Genomic DNA, 20,839 nt, shown 5'->3' on the forward strand with positions numbered 1-20,839 from the left:
ACCTGTGTCTGGAAGCGAAGATGGCTACAGTGTCTGGGGAAAGGGCCCCTGCCTTCACTTAAGAGGAGTTGGAGAAACTGGTGGATGGGGTCCTTCCCCAGTACACGCAGCTGTACGGTCCTCCAGACAAACAGGTGAGTACACTGTGAGCATGATGGATGGGACATGAATGTATGGAGAGGGGTGGATGGAAAATACAGGGGGGGTGGGCTGAGGCCAGCCTGTGAGGATGGTCAGTGTATGTTTTTCTGGGGTAGGGTGGGAAGTTGTGCCAGTGAGTAAGAAGAACCAGACGGGGGAGTAAAATCCATTGTTACTTCACTTTTCCTCTAGGTCAGCGCCCACCAGAAGAAGGGTATTTGGCGTGCCATCGCCAAGGACGTCTGGACCATAGGAGTCTACCATAAACGGAGAACCCACTGCCGGAAAAGATGGGAGGACCTGCGCCGCTGGAGCAAGAAGACGGTGGAGGCCCAGCTGGGGGTGACCTCCCAACGTGGAAGGGGTGCCCGTCGCACCATGACCCCCTTGATGTACCGGATCCTGGCGGTGGCCTATCCGGAGTTGGATGGGCGCTTGAGGGCATAACAGCAGCCACAAGGGAGTGAGTACGCTCTAATTCAGCTGGGTGGTCGAAGTGGGCTGTGGGTTCCCCTAGGCCAGGGCGAACTTGGTAGGCTAGGTCCCTTGTTAGGCAGGCTCTGTGGCACCCCAACCCCACTACTGGTAATTGCCATCTACACCTAGTCAGGCTCCTGTGACTTCCAGGAGTGCAGCAATTGGGCTTGGGCCTCGTCCCCCATGGGCATGTGAATTTGCTAGGAACTGTTATTGCATGGCTTAGTGCATAGGGCTGCTCCCTGTGTGTTGTGTCTGCCAACTGTAGTGGTGTTGCATGCACTGAACATGTGTTTCATCTGTGTTTTTTTGTTTGTCTCCCTGTTCTTGCATGCAATAGCATCATCTGGCGGAGAAGCAGTGGCACTGGAGCAGGAGGGAGCTGCAACCCACTTGGCCCTGGAGGATGAAGCAACGGTGTCTGAAGCCGCCAGTGGGACGGAGGGTGAGGGGAGCTCCACGACGGGGACAGGAGCATACACCAGCGACAGCGACTCCTCCTCTTATGGGTGCTTCCTTGCGGTGGCGGGCAACTCTGTGCCCACTGAATCAACAGGTACCGCCGCCACCCCCCCTACCAGCACCGCCCTCCCAGCAGCCCCTCAGCGTGTGTCCCGTGCCCGCTCACCCAGGAGGGTGGGCATCTCCTTCGCCCCAGGCACCTCAGGCCCTGCCCCAGTCAGCCCTGCTGCCCTCAGTGAGGAGGATATTGTTCTCCTGAGATCCCTCACTGTTGGGCAATCTACCATTTTGAATGCCATCCAGGATCTTGAGAGGCATTTGCAACAAACAAATGCATACCTGGAGGGCATTCAATCTGGGCAGGCAGCCCAACAGAGACCATTTCAGGCTCTGGCCTCTGCACTGATGGCAGCCATTGTCCCTATGTCCAGCCTCCCCCCTCCAACTTCCTCCACCCGACCCAATCCCCTGTACCTCAGCCTATCCCGAGCGCGCCATCACACAAGCATGCACACTCATCAACACAGAAGAGTGGACATGGCAAACATAAGCACCACACATCCCACAAGCACTCACACAAGCACCATCCCCATGCAGACACAGCAACATCCACAGCGTCCACTGTGTCCCCCTCCTCCACGTCATCCTCCTCCCTCCCTGTCTCATCTCCACTCACACCTGCATGCACTACATCCTCAGCCACTACCTCCATCACCAGCACGCCCATCACCACACACCGCTCACGTGCAATCTCCACCCCCACTACCATGCACACATCCCCAGTATCCTCTCCCAGTGTGTCTGTGAGCCCTCCTCCCAAAGTACACAGGCACACACCCACCCAACAGCCATCCACCTCACAACAGCCTCCGGCCCATGCACCTTCACCCAAATTCAGCAAACGTACACCTCCTACAACCACTATCTCTTCCTCTACTCCCAAACACCCTCCATCTTCCCATCCCAGTGTGTCTAAGAAGCTTTTTCTGGCTAACATTGACCTATTCCTTACACCTCCCCCCGTCCTTCCCCTATGGCCAGGCTTTCCAGGTCCCAGCCCAGCACCTCAGCCACCAAATCCCCAGGCACAGTGGCGCCAGCAACTGCGGGGTCATCAAGTGTGCTACCCATCAGGGCTGCCAGTGTGCCACCTTGCGAGGACAAGGACATTCCGCCACCTGCCAAGGTGAAGGGAAGCCGCACCTACCAGCCACAAAGGGCTTCGCCAAAACAAAAGGGGACAGTGGCAAGACACCTGCGGCACCATCAAAGGTGGGGGAGGGACAAAAGCAGAAGAGCAGGTCAGGACAGGGCACGGTGGCACCGACTGAGGGACTACTGTCACCTCTTTGGTCAACAACTACACCAACCTGCACCGTCACCTGCACTGCAACCTGCACCGCCACCAGCACCGCCACCAGCACCTCCACCTGCACAGCCACCTGCACTGACACCTGCACAGCCACCTGCACATCTGCAGCCTTAGCAACAGTCCCCAGCATTTTCCCCAGTGGGCAGCCATCCGAGGCTGCAGGAGACATACTGCTGTGTCCCTCAACAGGTGCTGACACATGCACCAGCACCGCCGCCACAGACACCGCCGCAAGCACCGCCACCAGCCCAGCTACGTGCTCGGACAGTGGCACCACAGATGACATGGCTACCATCCCCAGTGGGCAGCCGTCTGACGCTGGAGGAGACTTCCTGGACCCTGCCCAGCTTCCATGAGGCATGACTCTCATCACTGTTTGCACCTGTAGGTGGAAGGCGAAGCTCCAGCAGGGTGGGGTATGTCTCTGCCTCCATGGCGTATCATGCTACCTGTTCCTAGGCAATCTCATGGCACACACACCCAGGTGAGGGAATTGGACCTGCCACACTGCATGTGAAGCACTCTGAGCACAAGGCCCCCGACCGAAACAGTGGAGAAAAGCATCTACTACTCAGTCCTTGGCAGGATGAGGCACTCTGGGCACAAGGCCCCCTCCAGTGGAGACTGTTATCCACTTGAGAGACTGTGGCTTTGCACTTCCCAGGATACATCAGTGGGCAAACCACCCACTGGAAAGACTTGAGAGACTGTGGCTTTGCACTCCCCAGAATAAAGCAGTGGGCAAACCACCCACTGGAAAGACTTGGAAGACTGTGGCTTTGCACTCCCCAGGATAAAGTAGTGGGCCACCCACCCACTGGAAAGACTTGAGAGACTGTGGCTTTGCACTCCCCAGGATACAGCAATGGGCATGGAGCCCCCTGGAGGAGCAGTGGCATTGTGCGTTCATCCGGCTGAGGTGCCCCCCCTCCCCTTCCCCCTGAGGTGCCTGTTTATTTTCGATCTGATGCCCCTGCAGTGTTCTATCCGTTTCGAGTAGGTATCTTGTGTGGCCTTCGCCCATGCATTTTGGGACCACTGGTCCACGGACAATGATTGGTACACTATCCGGACTTGTGTAGTTGGTGTACATATTTGTATATACTGATTTTTGAACTTTCACTATCTGTTTTTTCATGATTACAATCATTTAATTTTAATCTAGTGTTCTTCCAGGGGGCGGGGTGTATATGTAATGTTGCTGCATGTATTTGTGTGTATGGTGTTGTGGGTGAGGGTGGGTGTATTGCGTGTTGCGTGTGTGTGTGTCACTCTCTTTTCCCTCCCCCTCCCCTATGTTGTAGGTGCAGTACTCACCATGGTCGTCAACTGCATCTGTCCTGCTCCTGATACAGCAGGAGGAAGGCCAGCATGGGCAGTACGTTTAACTCGGGCTTCAAGGCGTCCTGGTTCCTCGTTGGGTATCGACAGGTGATTGGTTTCCCTTCTGTGTACTGTTTCCACTGTGCTTTTGATAGCATTGGTTCCACCCCTGAAAAGGTGGCGGATAGGCTTCTTGTAATACAGTGGGTGGTACTTTGTCCTCTGCGTGTCTTGGTGGTGGTTACCACCGCGGTGTTTGTTTCTACCGCTGTGGCGGTCGGAGTGTTAAAGTGGCTGTCTATGTTGGCGGTTTACGCCATGGTCGTGAGTCCATTTTTTTTTCTGCCAGCCTGTTGGCCGTATTACCGCTGCTTTACCACCGTCCGCCAGGGTTGTATTGATGGCCTTTGTGCCATTCAATGTTAAAACAATTTGTGACATAGGGAACATATTAGTCAGTGATGCTAATGTACTAGGAACAGTCAGTTGAGAAAAGTCCAAGGCAAAGATTTTTGTGGATCAGAGTTTCCCTACATTGACTACTGCGTTTATTAAAATAAATTAACTTTGCTTGTGCTAAGTATATGAATCCCCCTAATGTATCATTTGAATCAAACTGTATATGTGAAGTCATTAATTTTCCCTTGTTATTCTGTTTCAGGGTCCCTCACCGTGACATCTTCATTTGGACAGTTCAAAGTTGTGACTTTTGCAGTGCTTTCATGCAGTTGGAAAGTACAAGGGGAACATGGGTTGATTCTAGGACATGCACCCATTTTGGATGGACAAATCTTGTACAGAGACAGCTTGCACTGTGATTGAATGGACATTCTTGAGATTGTATCAGACCTGTTTACTGTGGGATGGTACCACTAAGGCAATATGTGCTGCTTAGCTTGCTCTAACCACATGTGTATGTCAAGACATAGCATACTGGTCTCCCTTCATGTTGGCTAAATCTTCACTCTGTGTTCATTATAGGAAGCAGTTGATGTGTTTCCTCGTAGTTGAAAGAACACTTTTTAGCACACCACTGAATGGTGGTTAGAACAGTGCATCAGATACTGCCACTGTGTCCCGAAATGGTCATGTGGCCCCAAATTGTGTTACTGCCATGATGTAGACCATTGGTGTTATTGATGTAGGATTCCTATTGTGAGGGCAGGGTGTCTGGCTCCAGCTGATGTCTTGCATCAATAATAGTTTGCCTATTTATTTAGACGTCATGTAATATTTCCTTTCTTCCATGGTGTTAAGGTTCTGGAATGTCAGCTTCTAAATGGAAGGCCTTGTTTGGCTTCTGCGCAGTTTATGAAATATCTATTTGATTGTGTCACAAACGTGTTACCTAGAAATGTATGACAGCATAACATTCAGATTTTATTGTTTCTTTTTCCATCTTTTTTATCATGGGAAACACATCATGTAGTTAGTATCTTTTATTTGTTTTAGTATAATATTGTTTGACAGATTAAAAAAATTATGGTGTACAGAAGACGTAAAAAAGAAATTGCCACAGTAAATACACCAGTCTTTCACTTTTTATGTACATTTATTTTGAACAAAAAGATGAGTGCAATAGATGTGATACTTGAATAATAACCCCTTCGCTGCCAGGCCTTTTCCCCCTCCTGTGCCGAGCCTTTTTTTGGCTATTTGGGGCAGTTCGCGCTTAGGCCCTCATAACTTTTTCTCCACATAAGCTACCCACCCCAAATTTGCGTCCTTTTTTTCCAACATCCTAGAGATTCTAGAGGTACCCAGACTTTGTGGGTTCCCTGAAGGAGACCAAGAAATTAGCCAAAATACAGCAAAAACTTTGTTTTTTTTTTAAAATGCGAAAAAAGGGCTGCAGAAGAAGGCTTGTGGTTTTTCCCCTGAAAATGGCATCAACATAGGGTTTGCGGTGCTAAAACCACCATCCTCCCAGCTTTCAGGAACAGGCAGACGTGAATCAGAAAACCCCATTTTTCATCACAATTTTGGCATTTTACTGGGACATACCTCATTTTTACTATTTTTTGCGCTTTCATCCTCCTTCCAGTTAGTGACAGAAATGGGTGTGAAACCAATGCTGGATCCCAGAAAGCTAAACATTTCTGAAAAATAGACACAATTCTGAATTCAGCAAGGGGTCATTTGTGTAGATCCTATAAGGGTTTCCTACAGAAAAAAACAGCTGAAATAAAAAAATATTTAAATTGAGGTGAAAAAAACTGATATTTTTCTCCACATTTTACTCTGTAACTTTTTCCTGCGATGTCAGATTTTTGAAAGTAATATGTCAGCTGGACTCTTCTGGTTGCAGGCATATATAGGTATATATCTTGTAGGTTCATCAAGAACCCTAGGTACCCAGACCCAATAAATGAGCTGCACCTTGCAATGGGTTTTCATTCTATAACGGGTATACAGCAATTCATTTGCTGAAATATAAAAACTGAAAAATAGGTATCAAGAAAACCTTTGTATTTCCAAAATGGCCACAAGATAAGGTGTTGAGAAGCAGTGGTTATTTGCACATCTCTGAATTCTGGGGTCCCCATACTAACATGTGAATTACAGGGCATTTCTCAAATAGACGTCTTTTTTACACACTGTCTTACATTTGGAAGGAAAAAATGTAGAGAAAGACAAGGGACAATAACACTTGTTTTGCTATTCTGTGTTCCCCCAAGTCTCCCGATAAAAATGGTACCTCGCTTGCGTGGGTAGGCCTAGCGCCCGCAACAGGATATGCCCCAAAACACAACGTAGACACATCACATTTTCAGAAAGAAAAAAACTGCAGTTTTTTTACAAAGTGCCTAGCTGTGGATTTTGGCCTCTAGCTCAGCCGGCACCTGGGGAAACCTAGCAAACCTGCGCATTTTTTAAAACTAGACACCTAGGGGAATCCAAGATGGGGTGACTCGTGGGGCTCTGACCAGGTTCTGTTACCCAGAATCCTTTGCAAACTTCACAATTTGGCAAAAAAAACACTTTTTCCTGTCATTTCGGTGACAGAAAGTTCTGGAATCTGAGAGGAGCCACAAATTTCCTTCCACCCAGTGTTCCCCCAAGTCTTCCGATAAAAATGGTACCTCACTTGTGTGGGTATGCCTAGCGCCCGCGACAGGATATGCCCCAAAACACGACGTGGACACATCACATTTTCAGAAAGAAAACAGAGCTGTTTTTTACTAAGTGCCTAGCTGCGGATTTTGGCCTCTAGCTCAGCCGGCACCTGGGAAAACCTAGCAAATCTGCACATTTTTTAAAACTAGACACCTAGGGGAATCCAAGATGGGGTGACTTGTGGGGCTCTGACCAGGTTCTGTTACCCAGAATCCTTTGCAAACCTCAAAATGTGGCCAAAAAAACACTTTTTCCTGTCATTTCTGTGACAGAAGGTTCTGGAATCTGAGAGGAGCCACAAATTTCCTTCCACCCAGCGTTCCCCCAAGTCTCCCGATAAAAATGGTACCTCACTTGTGTAGGTAGGCCTAGCGCCTGCGACAGGATATGCCCCAAAACACGATATGGACACATCACATTTTCAGAAAGAAAACAGAGCTGTTTTTTGCAAAGTGCCTACCTGTAGATTTTGGCCTCTGGCTCAGCCGGCACCTAGGGAAACCTACCAAACCTGTGCATTTTTTAAATCTAGAGACCTAGGGGAATCCAAGATGGGGTGACTTGTGGGGCGCTCACCAGGTTCTGTTACCCAGAATCCTTAGCAAACCTCAAAATTTGGCCAAAAAAACACTTTTTCCTGTCATTTCGGTGACAGAAGGTTCTGGAATCTGAGAGGAGCCACAAATTTCCTTCCACCCAGCGTTCCCCCAAATCTCCCGATAAAAATGGTACCTCGCTTGCGTCGGTAGGCCTAGCGCCCGCAACAGGATATGCCCCAAAACACAACGTAGACACATCACATTTTCAGAAAGAAAAAACTGCAGTTTTTTTACAAAGTGCCTAGCTGTGGATTTTGGCCTCTAGCTCAGCCGGCACCTGGGGAAACCTAGCAAACCTGCGCATTTTTTAAAACTAGACACCTAGGGGAATCCAAGATGGGGTGACTCGTGGGGCTCTGACCAGGTTCTGTTACCCAGAATCCTTTGCAAACCTCACAATTTGGCAAAAAAAACACTTTTTCCTGTCATTTCGGTGACAGAAAGTTCTGGAATCTGAGAGGAGCCACAAATTTCCTTCCACCCAGTGTTCCCCCAAGTCTTCCGATAAAAATGGTACCTCACTTGTGTGGGTATGCCTAGCGCCCGCGACAGGATATGCCCCAAAACACGACGTGGACACATCACATTTTCAGAAAGAAAACAGAGCTGTTTTTTACTAAGTGCCTAGCTGCGGATTTTGGCCTCTAGCTCAGCCGGCACCTGGGAAAACCTAGCAAATCTGCACATTTTTTAAAACTAGACACCTAGGGGAATCCAAGATGGGGTGACTTGTGGGGCTCTGTCCAGGTTCTGTTACCCAGAATCCTCTGCAAACCTCAAAATGTGGCCAAAAAAACACTTTTTCCTGTCATTTCTGTGACAGAAGGTTCTGGAATCTGAGAGGAGCCACAAATTTCCTTCTACCCAGCGTTCCCCCAAGTCTCCCGATAAAAATGGTACCTCACTTGTGTAGGTAGGCCTAGCGCCTGCGACAGGATATGCCCCAAAACACGACATGGACACATCACATTTTCAGAAAGAAAACAGAGCTGTTTTTTGCAAAGTGCCTACCTGTAGATTTTGGCCTCTAGCTCAGCCGGCACCTAGGGAAACCTACCAAACCTGTGCATTTTTTAAATCTAGAGACCTAGGGGAATCCAAGATGGGGTGACTTGTGGGGCGCTCACCAGGTTCTGTTACCCAGAATTCTTGGCAAACCTCAAAATTTGGCCAAAAAAACACTTTTTCCTGTCATTTCGGTGACAGAAGGTTCTGGAATCTGAGAGGAGCCACAAATTTCCTTCCACCCAGCGTTCCCCCAAATCTCCCGATAAAAATGGTACCTCGCTTGCATGGGTAGGCCTAGCGCCCGCAACAGGATATGCCCCAAAATACAACGTAGACACATCACATTTTCAGAAAGAAAAAAGTGCAGTTTTTTTACAAAGTGCCTAGCTGTGGATTTTGGCCTCTAGCTCAGCCGGCACCTGGGGAAACCTAGCAAACCTGCGCATTTTTTAAAACTAGACACCTAGGGGAATACAAGATGGGGTGACTCGTGGGGCTCTGACCAGGTTCTCTTACCCAGAATCCTTTGCAAACTTCACAATTTGGCAAAAAAAACACTTTTTCCTGTCATTTCGGTGACAGAAAGTTCTGGAATCTGAGAGGAGCCACAAATTTCCTTCCACCCAGTGTTCCCCCAAGTCTTCCGATATAAATGGTACCTCACTTGTGTGGGTATGCCTAGCGCCCGCGACAGGATATGCCCCAAAACACGACATGGACACATCACATTTTCAGAAAGAAAACAGAGCTGTTTTTTGCAAAGTGCCTACCTGTAGATTTTGGCCTCTAGCTCAGCCGGCACCTAGGGAAACCTACCAAACCTGTGCATTTTTTAAATCTAGAGACCTAGGGGAATCCAAGATGGGGTGACTTGTGGGGCGCTCACCAGGTTCTGTTACCCAGAATCCTTGGCAAACCTCAAAATTTGGCCAAAAAAACACTTTTTCCTGTCATTTCGGTGACAGAAGGTTCTGGAATCTGAGAGGAGCCACAAATTTCCTTCCACCCAGCGTTCCCCCAAATCTCCCGATAAAAATGGTACCTCGCTTGCGTGGGTAGGCCTAGCGCCCGCAACAGGATATGCCCCAAAATACAACGTAGACACATCACATTTTCAGAAAGAAAAAAGTGCAGTTTTTTTACAAAGTGCCTAGCTGTGGACTTTGGCCTCTAGCTCAGCCGGCACCTGGGGAAACCTAGCAAACCTGCGTATTTTTTAAAACTAGACACCTAGGGGAATACAAGATGGGGTGACTCGTGGGGCTCTGACCAGGTTCTGTTACCCAGAATCCTTTGCAAACCTCACAATTTGGCAAAAAAAAATACTTTTTCCTGTCATTTCGGTGACAAAAGTTCTGGAATCTGAGAGGAGCCACAAATTTCCTTCCACCCAGTGTTCTCCCAAGTCTTCCGATAAAAATGGTACCTCACTTGTGTGGGTATGCCTAGCGCCCGCAACAGGATATACCCCAAAACACGACGTGGACACATCACATTTTCAGAAAGAAAACAGAGCTGTTTTTTACTAAGTGCCTAGCTGTGGATTTTGGCCTCTAGCTCAACCGGCACCTGGGGAAACCTAGCAAATCTGCGCATTTTTGAAAACTAGACACCTAGGGGAATCCAAGATGGGGTGACATGTGGGGCTCTGACCAGGTTCTGTTACACAGAATCCTTTGCAAACCTCAAAATTTGGCAAAAAAAACACTTTTTCCTGTAATTTCGGTGACAGAAAGTTCTGGAATCTGAGAAGAGCCACAAATTTCCTTCCACCCAGTGTTCCCCCAAGTATCCCGATAAAAATGGTACCTCACTTGTGTGGGTAGGCATAGCGCCCGCGACAGGATATGCCCCAAAACACGACATGGACACATCACATTTTCAGAAAGAAAACAGCTGTTTTTCACTAAGTGCCTAGATGTGGATTTTGGCCTCTAGCTCAGCCGGCACCTTGGGAAACCTAGCAAACCTGTGCATTTTTGAAAACTAGACACCTAGGGGAATCCAAGATGGGATGACTCGTGGGGCGCTGACCAGGTTCTGTTACCCAGAATCCTTTGCAAATCTCAAAATGTGGCAAAAAAACACTTTTTCCTGTCATTTCGGTGACAGAAGGATCTGGAATCTGAGAGGAGCCACAAATTTCCTTCCACCCAGCGTTCCCCCAAGTCTCCCGATAACAATGGTACCTCACTTGTGTGGGTAGGCATAGCGCCCGCGACAGGATATGCCCCAAAACACGACATGGACACATCACATTTTCAGAAAGAAAACAGAGCTGTTTTTTGCAAAGTGCCTACCTGTATATTTTGGCCTCTAGCTCAGCTGCCACCTAGGGAAACCTACCAAACCTGAGCATTTTTTAAATCTAGAGACCTAGGGGAATCCAAGATGGGGTGACTTGTGGGGCGCTCACCAGGTTCTGTTACCCAGAATCCTTTGCAAACCTCAAAATTTGGCCAAAAAAACACTTTTTCCTGTCATTTCGGTGACAGAAGGTTCTGGAATCTGAGAGGAGCCACAAATTTCCTTCCACCCAGCGTTCCCCCAAGTCTCCCAGTAAAAATGATACCTCACTTGTGTGGGTGGGCCAGGTGCCTGCAACAGAATAAGGCCCAAAACTTGTAGAGATAGAGGGGATAGCACAGCGAGTTTATAAGGACATATTCTTCTTTTATACATCTTTAGGCTGACTCTGCTTTGGGGACCCACATAATTGAGGTGTGATTTTACTTGGGAGACTGAGGGGAACATTGGGGAGTAGGAATTTTGTGCTGGAACGGTGATCGTACAAACGAAAGTCAGGAAAATATGCTTTTTTGAACAAATGTTGAGGTTTGCAGAGGAGTCTGGGTAAGAAAATGTTGGGGGATCCACACAAGCCACACTTCCCTGGACTCCTTGGCGTGTCTAGTTTAAAAAAAATTCTGGGTTTGGTAGGTTTCCCTAGATGAAGGCTGCACCCAGGACCAAAAACATAGGTGCCCCCTCCCCCCCAAACACAGGTAGTTTTGTAATATATCATTTTGATGTGTCCACATAGGTCTGTGATGGGCCAAACACTAAAATTGTGAAAAGCAATGCACTTAGGTTATGTGAAAAAGACCCCTCACCCACCAGCCAAGTTGGTGGCATGCTTCATCATCGGGGTCCCACCCGAGGCACCTAGCGTGTCACAGGTGTGCTGTGACGCCTGATTACAATGGAGCAGGTTTTGTCATTTTTACAACACATACTGGTTACATTTGGCACGAGGGTGAGTGATGGTTCAGTGGATCAAATTTTATTAACAAGAGATTTCACAAAAATGAAATGCACTCTTAATAACTGAAAGGCAAAAATACTGAACCAATGACTCACAGCTCGTGAGCTGTAAAGCTGCGGCAAGGCACCAACCGCTTTACAGTCCATTCACACACCTTTCATACATGACACGCACAAGACCATTCACACCGCCAGCCACGGGCCCAGCACATTACAACACTGACATCGACAGACAGCGGCACTCAAGGGCCAATCACTTACATACGCCCACATGCCTGATACAACAATCACACCAGCTGATGGGAGTATGTGGACTGGTGTTTGGCTGGCAGTGTGTTGCAGTAGCCAACAGCAAGTCAATATGTACACTATGTACACCCTCAGCCAAGCCCCACTCCACACACAATGGCATCATTTTTTTTTTAAACAAAGGAACCCCTAACTAAGTAGAAATAATTACAAAACTACAAACACAAAAGCTCTAACTAAGTACATGACAGAAATGCTAACCATGAAACTGAACACATGAAAATACAAAACAGACATGAGTTTACACTCATGGTTGTTCCCAGTAATTCTTCTGGGTGTGATAATTATAAAAAAACACCTACACACAGCCCAGGCTTTGAACGACAATCTGGGCAGTACATTCGAGTCTCCCTCCGGATACCTCTTCGAAAACACACTCTACATTTCTTAGCTGGAAAGTATTTTTGGGTGTGGGAGGAATGTGCTCAGCAAAGTGGCGATCTTTCAATCTAGCCACATCCTCCACCACTGCTTCTCTAGGAGCTCTGGCCTGTTCCACCACAATAAGGCTCTCTACCACTGACTCCTGAAATTTCACAAATGTCATCTTTGACTCTGGAGAGCTATCCTTAAACACAATAAAAGCATTAAAGGTTGCTAAGTGGAAGAGGTGAATTGCTAACTTCTTATACCAAACGTAAGACTTACGAATAGCAGTATAAGGTTCCAACCTCTGATCAACTCAATCTACACCTCCCATGTGCTTATTATAATCTAAAATGCACACAGGTTTGCGCACTTCAGCAACCTGGCCCCAAAAAAACACGGGGGAAGTACTCTCATCATGGATGATACTTAGCATGTAGACATCCCTCTTGTCTGAAAACTTCAAAGCTAGCAGCTCATCATTCCGCAAGGCACAGCACTGTCACCTCTCAAGTTTTTTACAAACAAGCTCCCTTGGATAGCCTTTCTGGTTACAACGAATTGTGCCACAAGCAACAGTGTCCACTTTAAACAATTCCTTGAACAACTGCACTCCAGTGTAGAAGTTATCTACATACAAATGTAAAAAGACTCGTCCACACTTACCTCTATGCCTGGAACATAGACCTCTGAAAACCGATCTACAAAATGATCAAGGACAGGCCTAATCTTAAAAAGACGGTCAGAATCAGGGTGATCTCGTGGCAAGGCTAATGCATTGTCAACAAAATGCAGCATCCTAAGAAGAAGCAAATACCGATTACGACTCATGGTCGCAGGAAATATAGCTGTTGCCATCAAGGGACTAGTAGACCAATAAGAAGCCAGTGACGGCTTCCTTATCAACCCCATCAAAAAAGTCAAACCCAAAAGCTTTTTCATCTCCTCCAAATTTGTGGGAATCCACTGGGCAGCTCTAGAGTGTGGCCTAAGTCTAGCAGCGTTGTCCCTCAAATGCTGCTCCGCACACAAATTAGTCTGCTCAATAATCTCTTCCAAAAACACATCATCCATGAATAACTCAAAGAAATTGACAGGCAAAAAGTTATCTGTATTGGCGCTACACCCCGGGAGACCAGTAAAGGCAGGCAACTCTGGCTGCTCCATGTTTGGGGCAACCCAGAGATCAGGTCTTATAACGGGAAACCTTTCAGCCCCAGATTGCTGCACTAATGGCACATCAGTGTCCTCCTCTAAAACAGACCCTTCATCTGCACTGAGTGTGGCTTCCTCATCAGAAGATTCCTCTTCAACAGAAACATCACTGCCAGAATCTCTCACTTCCTCCTCTGCCTCAGATGCAGAGTCCGTCTCATAATCATGATCAGACAATGACTCTAAAAGCATACCAACCACCTGCGGAGCGGTCATCCTGCGGCTAGTCATGATCTTTCCTACTAAAATTAACTGGACAAATGCACCACCAACAACCGGCACTGTGTAAGATAAGTAATAAAGTGTAGCTTTATTAGTAAGAGTTATAAACTCAAAAACTATACCGCTCACTTGCCTGAAAAAGCTTGAATCACCAGCAACTACTCTGCACAGACACAGCAATCACCAGTGATATCCCACTAAAAAGAAAGAAAGAAAAGCAAATTAGAAATAAGACAAAACAAATATCATTGTGCACAAATCTAAGGACAATTTCACACACAATCCTGATTTTAGTACACCCCCTACAAACATGTCATTCATGCATGGCAACAATACTCCTTTGGAGTAAATTGTTTTTACTTACTTAAAACATGCAACTATGCAAAACGCAGGTCAACCACCGCCAAAACCCCAAGGAGCCACAGCAAAGAAAGCAAAAGCTTTGAACTAGAACAAAAAGGAGGAAAACATTTTTTATCACAAATGCAAATACTTCATCAGTTGACAAACACCCCACCATCAAACATTTAGAAATTGGTGCCTAAGTGGATTCTGCCATAGGGGCAGATGGGCCTACTAGAAAATAGGCCTATCTGCCCCAAGGACGGCAGAAAATACCTTTAGTAGTGTGTCCCCATGGGGAGCGACCCTTGCCCAAGGGGACACCCCCCAAACAAAAAAAACAAAAAAACACACACAAACTATCCCTGGTGCCTAAGTGGCTTCTGCCCCCAAGGGGGGCAGAAATGGCCAACAGGTCAATGCCCCCCACAAAAATAAACATTAAAAAAATCCCTGGGGTTCTAGTGGTTTGTCAGCCTAAAATAATAGGCCGATCTGTCCCCAAGAGGTGCAGAAATGGCCTTGGTACATGTGCCCCCAAAGGGGGGGCTACTCTTGCCCAAGGGGCCGCCCCCCATTCACTAACACACACACACACTATCCCTTGTGTCCAACAGGTCAATGCCCCCATTGGGGGGGGCACCCCTTCCCAAGGGGGCGCCCCCCACATAAATAAACAAATAAAAAAACATCCCTGGCGTTCCTGTGGTTTCTAAACAATAGGCTGACCTGCCCCCAAGGGGGCAGAGATGGCCCTAAAAGACATGCCCCCCAAAGGGGAGCGACCCTTACCCAAGGGGCCGCCCCCCACCCACTAAACACACAATCCCTGGTGCCTCAGTGGCTTCTGCCCCCCCCCCGGGGGCAGATGGACCTAAAAAAATAGGCCGATCTGCCCCCAAGGAGGGCAGAAAAGGCCAACAGTTCTATACCCCCCATACATAAATAAACAAAAATAAAAACATCCCTGGCGTTCCAGTAGTTTCTGCCCCCCTTGGGGGCAGATCAGCCTAAAATAATAGGCCGATCTGCCCCCAAGGGGGGCAGAAACGGCCATGAACAACTTGCCCCCAAAAGGGGAGCGACCCTTGCCCAAGGGGCCGCTCCCCTACACACAACAAACATAGAAAAAAAAAAATCCCTGGCGTCTAGTGGGCATTCCTGCTGCCCGATCGCAATGCGATCGGGCAGCAGGAATGCTCAAAGAGACACCGGGAGAAAGGAAAACCCTTTCCTTTCCCTCTGTGCCTCTTTCTTTGAAACCCCCCACCCACCGGGAAGAGAAAATCACCTCTTCCTCCGATCGCGTACAGGAAGCAAATGGATTCCTGCGCAACCGGCACCCTGTAATGATGTCTGACGTCATTATGGGGGGGTGGGGGTGAAAGGGGAAGGGATTCCCCTTCCATCCCTGCATTTGGGGGGTGGGGGGAAGCACACAGAGGGAGCGAGAGCGCTCCCTCTGAGCTGTGTGCCGAGGACGTAATGGTTACGTCCTCGGCACAGCAGCACTGTGCCGCAGGACGTAACCGTTACGTCTGCGGCACAGAACGGGATAAAGAACAGGAAACAAAATAAGTCCATCATGGTGGATGAAACTATGGCCCTCATTTTGACCCTGTCAGTCTTTTGACCACCATGGTTAATCTGGCGGTATCACCGCCAACAGGCTGGCGGTGTATACTGCCACATTATGAGTGTGGTGGGTTGGCTGCTGCCAACCCGCACATCTCCACTCATACTGCCATGGTGGTATGAATCGCTGGGCTGGAGATGTGCATCTCTGACCCGGTTTTCCACACAAGACTGCCTACGGTATAATGAGGCGGCCTACCACCATGGTTTTCTCTGCGGTAGTACTGCCATGAAAAACATGGCGGTAGGGCTACAGGTAACAGGGAATTCCTTTCCTTGCCTCCCTGTCTGCGGGAGGTGGCTGCCGCCACCCCACCCGTAGAACAATCTGAGAACATTGTGTTAGCACACATCTTGGTTCTACACATCCCACATGCTGTTCACATACTTTTGACAACAGCAAAGAGACAGCACGTCACCAACGCACGCCTCATCAGGTTTGAATAGACACTACACATTTTAATAAAAAGGTGCACCACTCTAAATCCCGCCAGCCTCTTGCCAACTGATTATGATGACCATGAATTGGCCGCTGATGATACTTTCAATGATTGTGTGCTTGTCATTGAAAGACACACCAAAAAATGACTGGACTTACGTGTCACTACCCTTTTCAAAGCTAATGGAGACCTCTTTGTGGATCCTTCATGCTTGAGGAATGATAGAGGAGTTCTGCAGGCATCCTATGCTGCCGGCAAAACTGCAACTTGGTAGAAGGAGCCCAGATGCCTGCGGTAAAAAGTGCCCAAGCGTTCCAGCTGATAGCGTTGACCAGAACTTGCCATGTGGCTGAAGGGAAGAGAGTGAACAAATATACAGACTGTCAGTAAGCTTTTGGGTTCACACATGACTTAGGCTCACCTCAGCAGTGCACCAGGTCCAGCATGCCAACTGATAGGTCGCCTCTTGCCGGCCTTGCTATTACCTTTTAAGGTAGCCATCATAAAGTGCACAGAAGACACTTCTTGTAAGGACTATGGCATAGATTTAGGAAAAGTTAGCGCCGCCGTTGCACCATTTTTTTAATGGAAAAATGGCACTAACTTAACAGCATATTTATATTTTGCTGCTAGATTAGTGTAGTGTCAAATTTTTCAACTGAGCACCATTTTTTGGGAGCGCTGCCTCACCTTGCATTATTTAACAACAATGATATGCAAGGTAAGCTTTCCCACCTAAAAAATGCTGCCAGGCCGCTAGTGCCAAATTTAGAAGCCAATTGAAAAACGCTGCACGCTAAGGACCGGGCCCAAAAATTAATAATAAGTCCGATTAGCGTAAAAATGTTAACACCTGGTCGGACCAGGTATTAAAATGAGGCCCACACACTACTACATAAGGGTAACACACAGAAGGAATATGGGAAAGCAACTGGACACCATGGAACTGTTACTCCTACAGTTCGGAACTTGTAGAAGACGACAACGACAATGTCAAGTGCCACCAGCACCACTGCAGCAACCGCAAACACCACCACAGCCGCCACAAACACAGCATAGAAAGCGGGAGAGGATCTTTCGACAGCATGCAAGCATCCTGACCCTCAGGGAAGAAGAGGTGATCAGACTCTACTGTCTGAGGCGGGAGTCCATTGTACACCTGCTCCGGCACATCGCTCCAGACATCACAGCAATTCCACCCATGACCAAACTACTGGCTGTCCTCTACTTGCTGGCATCAGGTTCATTCCAGATGACTGGGTCACAAGTGAGTGGAATCTCCCAACCATCCCTCTCTGCCTTCCTTACAAAGGTCCTGGACGCCATCATCAGACTCACACCCCACAGCATCCGGTTCTCCAACATCCAGGATCTGCAGCAGGAGACCAAGCAAGGTTTCTTCAAAATTTCAGGCTTCCCACATGAGCTGGGTGCAATGGATTGTACCAATATCCAACTTTTCCCTCCTGCAGCAACCAAACACCTCTACAGGAACATTCCTCTGCATCAATGTGTCGGCCGTCATGGACCACCATGAAATTATCACAAACATCCTTGTAAAACCTCCCAGAAGCATCCATCATGCTTACATCTCAAGGCATTCCACTATAAACCAACAATTCCAGAATGGTCAATGTGGCAATGGCCTGCTTGTAGGTAGGTACCATAAAAATCATAACACACACAATACACCAAACTTAAAGTACAAACAATACAAACTCAACACCAAACATACATGGACAGGGAAACATGTTTAAACCACAACATATATGCCACATGCCACACTACACTGCATGCAATGCATATCACCCTCAAATTTGCATGTATCTACAAAGAACTCAGAATGTACATGGCATACTGTTTTACACCATCACGTACCAATTGTAACTTGCCCATATCTCAGAGATCATGACTACACCACAACAGTTGTAAACAACTTGTGGACATAGGCCCTGATTTAAGAGGGCCTATTGCATCCTTGTTCAACATTAGTGTCAAACATCTTATGCTAATGTTTCCCAACTATGCAAATTTCTAAGCAGCAGAAACTCACAATGGCGCAAACCAGGCATTGTGCCACTTTGTAACACCTTGTGCCACAAAATGCCTGCCACAGGCATTAAGTATGCAAGGGGGGTGTACAACCGGTAAGGGGGGAACCAAAGGGAGCAGTGGTATCTAACAAAAACAACTGTGCAATGTATTTCTGCTACTTTTAACACCTGCTCAGAGCAGCTGTTTAAAGGGGGCACACCATTGGTACAAATAAGATCCTAAGTACTATTTCGGTGTTGGGCAAAAATTGTAGCTCTGACCCTGAACAGTACATAAATTGCATCAAACACCATTCCTGCTATGCCCCCTAACCTGTCCCATGGTGTCCAGTCCTTAAAATACAGTGCACTCATTGTGGATGGAGGTGGGTGCTGAAGGGGGAAAGGAAAGTGGCCCTGCACTGGTTGCTGTGCCATTCTAATTCAATCTGCCTCATAGTCAGGAACAATAAATATCTGTAAAATAATTCACTACCACATGAATGTGTTGGTGAAATGTAGGCTTTGTCTGTAGCTAATACATTTTACATTGTCATGCACATATCATACAAATGTTTTGGCTTGAAATATGCCTGTAGCAATCCTGGAAATATCTGTGAAGACTGCTGTACAGATGTATGGACTAGGTAGGAAAAGGCTAGCAAGTACCTACAATGGTAGGTTTGTGTCTGCTAGATAACTTAGCTAAGTCTGAATGACAATATCACACGTGAGTACTGATTACATACGTCTCAGTGTCACTCACATGTATTAGCAGGAGAGTGACATACAGGGATCAATACACATAAATGTGTAGATGTATCACACCCAATCAACTAGAAATGGGCATGTAAGTCAAGCAATGCACTAACAAGTTACAGACCCTTGGCAAATTGTGTGTGTGAAGAATGATATGGAAAGCTTGATTGAGTCATTCCCTCCACTCATAGCTGACATGAGTATTCACAATACCAAAATACACTCATTGGGAATGTTACATAGGTTGTGGAATGCCAATGTGAGCATGTGGTCATGTATGACAAATTATGTGAAACCACGGTAGAACAGTTGTGAGAGACATCGGAAAACTTGGAGGACAGGTCCTTCTGAAATAATATATTGATACTAGTGGTTCCTCTAAATACCAAGGGTCTGAGCATAGACTTTTTTGTGGACAAGCTCATCCTGAAACCCCTGCAAACACAGGTGGCTTCCAAAAATCTTTTAGGTGGAGGGAGTCCACCGCTTTCCAGGTACACCATGAAACCAGGAGCACACCCTTGTCTCATCATAGCAAGACTCATAAACGTCCGATACAGGGATGTGATTCTCCAAGCAGCTTGCTGTGCTCCTCCATTGCATATGGGTAAAGCTTGGGTTACCTTCTTCCCCAATTTCAGTCTTTGGGTCCAGAGGCTGCACTGCAGTTTCTTCGAGGTGAATAAGGCTTTGAGGGAATGGGACCACAAGTAAATAATGACATCGGGCACTGCTTTGATTGTTCACAGCAAGCAGAACTCACTTTTATCAAGCCCAGAAGCTAGTTGTGATTGGCTGGATCAAATATCAGGTGGCAGGAGGGTCAAGACACTGCGACTGCCCTAAGAGGCACCGGGATGGTGGCATGACATAGGAGAATAGTAAAACACTTGAAGTTGAGGTGTGGGTCAAAACAAATGACACCTAGCCTGGGGCATCGTCCTGATCACCCAAACGGATCTTGGGACTCATGGGGAGACGAGAGGGGCTCATGGGTTTGTAAATGTGGCACTGGAGAGCCACCTAGAGCATCTTGTGGGTGGGCTGGGAAAAGCCCTTGATGGTCCTAAATCAGTGACTGGGGGCAAGATTAAGACAAAGGATTTGAGACACCAACTTGGTAAACACATTCCAGTATGGGCCTGGGTGGGGACCAGAAGGCAGTAGTGACGCTTCCTAGTTAGCAGTATGTTTGGTTGGGGGAACAAGCACTATACGCAGTTGGGTAGGTGGGCAGTTTGAATTCTGCAGTGCAGTATAGCAGGGAGGAGGGAGCAATGATTGAAGAGGGGTTATTGGATAGTTGTTGCAGTTACTGTCCAGGCAAGATACATACAGCCAGTCAATATAGCTGAGGCGCACAGGATATTCACTCTCACAGTCTGAACCCCAACCAGCTTTGGCCCGGCACCTCCCGGGTGTGGTCCATTAACCATACAGTGGGATGTTGAAAGTTAGTATGTCAACCCTAAGGATACTATCCTGGAATTTCAATGGCCTAGGCAACAAAGCCAAATGGGGAGTGGTACTCCAGTACATCAAACCAGACTCCCCTGATATGGTTCTCCTACAAGAGACTTACCTCCTAGGTAATAGGTGTCATGCCCTTGACCATTGGGAAAATGAAAAAGCTGCTAATGTGGGTTATACCACCTCCCTTGAAGAAGGAGTAATCTTGATGAGGAGAACACTGCCCCTGGTCATCGGAAAGTATGGTCCGATCTGCTGGGTCCCTATTTGGTTCTCTCTGGGACC

The sequence above is a fragment of the Pleurodeles waltl genome, chromosome 8 (assembly GCF_031143425.1).
Source record: "Pleurodeles waltl isolate 20211129_DDA chromosome 8, aPleWal1.hap1.20221129, whole genome shotgun sequence".
Lineage (NCBI taxonomy): Eukaryota > Metazoa > Chordata > Amphibia > Caudata > Salamandridae > Pleurodeles > Pleurodeles waltl.